General features: G+C 41.5%; 1 pseudogene; it reads right to left on the bottom strand.

Annotated features, from left to right (window-relative positions):
* Positions 1-3505: 3505 nt before the first annotated feature.
* Positions 3506-5060, bottom strand: LOC116118820 (annotated as a pseudogene).
* Between the last annotated feature and the right edge of the window lie 409 nt (positions 5061-5469).

Consider the following 5469-nt stretch of genomic DNA (forward strand, 5'->3'; position numbering starts at 1 on the left):
TCCCTGGGACTATGGTTGCCTGTTGTCTTGCCTGTTGACCTTGAGGAGCAATGGAGATGTTGGTTGTGCCCCTAGCTAGCCCTCCTGAGCAGAATGCTTGGTAAGGCTGAGACCTCTTGGGTTGGATGCCCAAACCCTCCGGTTCGGACTCCAACTCCTTGGTCTGAATTTTCCTTCTCTTTTTAGGCCTCTAGGCCGTGGTTTTTTGCTTTGGCCGAGTAGCCGAAGGCTAGAAGCGCTCGCAGGTCGGGCTGGATCAGTTGTCGATGTCCTTCCAATGGGGGAACTGTTGGGAGCCGCTTTAGCCGGTCCGATAGCACCCCTTCGGGGGAAGCAAATTGTCGTGGTCGTGGTGAATTGGGCACCTTGGAGGCATGGTCGCTGCACGCGAATATCGTTAGTAAAACAGTTTGTTACATGCGAAATCAAAAAGGCTAAGGTCAAGAGGCTTACTTGATGTGGTCTCTAGGGTCACTTCTGAGTTGAAGAAATAGTATTTTCGCAAATTTGCGATCATCACGAGCAATCTTATGTCGCGACTCTCTTCAGGTAGGAAGTCGAAGGTAGCGATCCTGTCCGGATCCCCAAGGAGCTCTAACCTAGTCGTCTTGTTAACTGCGAAAAAACAAATAGTTCATTAGCAAAGAACGAAAGAAAGCTCGCGAACTCAATAGAAAGGAGGACCTACTTGGATCTTGAAAATGGCAAATGCCATCGTGATGAAAGAAAAAGAATTTCGTCTTGTACGGCCCTACATTACTCGGGCAACTGTGTATTCCCGCTTCTATGGTAGTTCGCCTGGAAAGGTAGTAAGAATCCTTGAACTTACTCTTTTTCAGGATATACGAGCAACCGAGCTTTAGCGTGGTTAGCTCACCCAGTCCATTTTCACAGCACGCGATGTACATGGCCACGGCTATCATGTACCCGTTTGGTGTGAGCTGCAAGGGTGCGACCTCGAAGTGGTCGAGAACCGACTTAACAAAGGGGTGGAAAGGAATCAACCCCCTACCCTTGAAAATGTCCTCGGAGATCACAACCAGCCCTCGTGGTGGATTCCGAGCTGTGTGTGTCCTGTCTCGGAATACCTCCACGCTAATAGTGTATTGGTCTACCACCCTTTGAAGCTCTTCATCTGTAAGTATCAGCAAGATCTCTCGAGGGGGACTTGCAGGAGCATTTTGCACAAGCGAGCTGGTCCTTTCCTCGGCTCTGGTTGTTGGGGATCCATTCTACTGCGGTCTGCCAAAGCGACATGCAGGCAATCACTCAGTCTTCGTACACAGTTTCGTACGATGATGTGGAGGAAAAAGAAAATACTTCCTCCCTTAAACCCTAGAAAAACCCTAACAAAATACTTTTAGAGCCACCATCAATGGCTCAATCCCAAAGAGAATGTTTCATCTCCGATCAACTTTTGACAGACTGTCATTGCACGACAACTATTGAAAACAAGAAAAAATAGTAAAAGTGACAGAAGGATCATCCTTACCTCTTGAAATGGAAGATTAGTCCTCCTGCTCCAGATATCAAGCGTGCACCAATCTGATAGACAAAGAATCAAAGCTCACGGAAATCTCTTGCTCTCTCTGAGAAGATGAATATTGTGACATTGCCTGAAGTGAACTTGGGATTTTATAGTGAAGGAAATGGCGCTTTGGTTTCCCGAAGTCAAACGACATTTGGGCGAAAAATGCATCTCACCGCTGATCGCGACCACGTGTCATAGATCAGCGGAGAAGAGTGACCATCACGCTTCGAGAAACCAAATCGTCATTCTCTTCCGTTGAAATGCTCAAGCGACAGCACGTTTTCCTTCCTCCACATTGAATGCGCTCATATCCGCATTTAATGCTCTAATAGGGAATGTCGTTTCAGCATGGGTCACATTTAATGTGCATGGTTGGCACTTATTGCGCACAGGACACATTTGTCAGAGCAAAAGATATTTCATTAAATGCATCAGCTATGAAAGTGCAACGGATAACATCTAAATAGGTCGTTACGTACAACACTCTTCGACTCATTTCTCATCGCGAACCGATGCAACCCCTCGGTCTTGTCTCATATCTCATCGTGAAGCAACGTGGCTCTTCAACTTGGATGTATATCGTCTACGAAGCCATACGATCTCTTGCCTTACGCAAAAAATTCTGCAAAGTGCAATCAGGTCGTGAGACTCAGGAGAAGATCGAAGCCATCGTCGTGGCACTGCAATGGTCTAATACAGGTCGCTGACCCTTAAAGTAAAGGCCATTGCAGGTCGCTTGCATGAAAATGTTTCTTCGAACTCTCTGCATTCAGGTCGGTCAACCGGTGTTCAAACGCATCAAATCAAGGCATGACATGTAGTTTCCAAGGTTCGATTCTCAAACCTTAAAAACTAGGGTACTTCTGTTATGCCTGAAAAAGTAGGGCTAACGCAGAACGCTATCAACGCAAGTGGTTAGAGCTTAGGTAAGTCCAGGTGTCGTTCAAGTGCAGCCACATCGCGTGCTGACACAAGAGGCGTGTTCCTACCAGTGTAGTAGGTGCACGTCAGGTTGGTGAAAGGTTGGAGGTGATCCATGTGTCCAATCCCTACGAGAATCGAGTAAATCACTCAGGCAGGTGAATAATGGGACGCAATGAAGGATTTGGATGGAAATCTGACATATTTCCTGATTTAGTAATCATTACCTCGATCCATCCTACTATAAATAGAGGGCTCCTCTCCCGTTTATAGGATTAGCTAATTTCTCTCTGTAATAGATTACTTATTTTCTCTTTGTAATCACTTGTAAGTCAGCTCGCTGAACGCGACCTAACCTCAATATATTAATACAATATCAGTAGACGTAGGAGTCGCTTGTTTAAGCATCTGAACCACTTTAAACATCGTTCTCCATCTATTATCCATTCTCATACTCTCATTCGCGTGTGTTCTCTAGGCCAGCTCAGTATTTCACACGTGCGTTTAGTTGGTGTCAAAATCACGCATCAACACTTGGCAACAAACTTAAAATCCGCCATTGATGCTCCAGTATGAATACTGTTGATAATTAACTGCCTTATCCTTGTTACATCACCTACTACTTCACATTTCTTAGTACAGTTGGATTTACATTAAAATAGCATGTCTCTGTTTATTTAATTAGGATCATGGTCCAAGTACTATAATATTACCTCTATTTTATGATTATTTATGTATTGTGAAAGATTTTTTACACGTAAGTGCGGAAGTGCCCCACTTATAGATTGACATACTTACATGATATCATATGTTAATGTTCGTGGAAATATGAAAAGGGCTATGTTCCGTAAAAGTTAATTGGTATTTTGTATATATATTTGCCTTTGTGGAAAAGGTTTACATGATTATTAATGCAGACTTTTATAATTTTTATTACATAGAACATAAAATCTGCACGCTTTTTTATCGTGCATAAAATACAAATAACACCAATATAAAATTTAACATAAAATACACAATTTAATTATAGACTACTATTTTTTAAAGCATCCTTTATTGATGTACGTTGAGAAGAACCTGATTTATCATTTTCTCCATATTCATGTAAGAGGATCCATTGGGAGAAGTAATTGCTTTTTTTGCCAATAATTTCCACTCCATAGCCTTTTTCTTCATTTCTTTGCCCTTATCTCCATTCATCAATTCTCTCACAAGTCTCTCAATTTCAACTCTGCTAGCATCAGAGTTGATTTCCATGCCGACACCCCATTTAGTGTCACACATCCAACAGTTGGTCTGTTGCTCTGCGAAAAATGGCCAACATATCATAGGCACACCACCACACAAGCTTTCCATTGTAGAATTCCAACCACTGTGGGTTAGAAACCCTCCAATCGCTGTTTGACTTAGAACTTCCTCTTGGCGACACCAACTTGCCAGGAGACTCCTTTCTTTTGTTTCTGTCATAAACTCTGGAGGAAGAATGGCTGATTCACCGATGACTAGATCAGGCCTAATTACCCACAAAAAGCTTTGTTTGCTATTCGCAAGACCCCAAGCAAATTCGACAAGTTGATAGTCTGTTATGACAGTTACACTCCCAAAGTTAACAAGAACAACAGAGTTTGGTTCCTTTGAATCAAGCCACTCCAAACACCCGGGTTGTTCTTTCCATAAGTTTGATCCTACGAGACTCAGAGCATTATCAAGTGGAACCTAATTCAGGAGGAGCTGAAGAGGACCAATACTGTAGATAGGAGGATAAGTTGGAGAAGTTGCTTCTAAAATCTCACCTTCTAAATCATCAAAAGTATTGAAAATGAGTGCAGTCGCATTACGTGCATTCTCAACTTCTCCCAGGGCAAAATCGACCATAATATCATTCGCATCAGTAGTTCTGATAAAGCTTGGCATATCCTTCAATCTTATTCCTTCCATACCAGGTATCCAATCAAGAACAATATCCATAAATCCATTTGTTAAATAACTCATATCTACATGTCAGAAGTAAAGGGAATTCAGTGGCATAATTTTCAAACTACGTAATTAATTAAGACATGCGTCAAAGAAATAAATGAGGATTACCTTTGAGAGGAAATATACCCTTTTCTATTAAATTTCGGTAATTCACGTAACCCATGAAGCCAGAAGCGCTTGCTGTCCAAAAAAGAACGTTAGGAATATGCAGCTCTTTAGCAACCTCAAGAGTGAAACTCATAACAAGATCAGATACTATGCAAGTGACTGGAGGAACATTTGACAAAGACGTGCTGTTGAGTTCCACGAGAAGATCTTTAAAGGGAGCTAAGCAGGTTTTCCTGGTTGAGTGGCATATAGAGGGAACGTCTTGCGTGGCGTCAGCATCAGATGGAGGGAGACCATCGGGAATAGTTTTAAAACGGAAACTTGAGGTACCATTGAGAGATTCAGGGCCTTGGGACCTTAACAGCCGTCTATGATTGAACTCTGTGTTTACAAAAGTGACATGGAAGCCTTTGTGGTGAAGAAATTTAGCTAGTTTTAACATGGGATGTACGTGGCCTTGAGCTGGGAATGGAACACAAACTGCATGAGGACGATTAGTTTCTGAAAGCATCGCAGACCCCATCTCTAGCTCTGTTAATTTCGATCTTTCTTTCACCTTAGCTAATTGGTGCTTAGCCTGCAAGGTTTAGTAAATTTATAGAAGGAATTTGGACCATACCCCCACAAAATGGATTTGAAAATACCAATTTGATATCATCATTATTGATCTCCTGACATCAGGCCAATATCTCATTTTCACATATAAGAGACAAATACCACTTATCTGCCCATCCTTTTTAAATTTTTAATTTGATATCATTATTATAAGACGAAGATGTTGGGATATTGTGTTTTGTTTTCTTATTTCTTGTCGTGTAAAATTGTATGTTTTTTTAAGTAAATTATTTAATAAGAAATACAATTACAAATAAAAATAAAAATAAAATCTATCATATACTACCATAAATATAAAGGGGAGAACCAATTCAAGG

The sequence above is a fragment of the Pistacia vera genome, unplaced genomic scaffold (assembly GCF_008641045.1).
Source record: "Pistacia vera cultivar Batoury unplaced genomic scaffold, PisVer_v2 Contig86, whole genome shotgun sequence".
NCBI classification, from domain to species: domain Eukaryota; kingdom Viridiplantae; phylum Streptophyta; class Magnoliopsida; order Sapindales; family Anacardiaceae; genus Pistacia; species Pistacia vera.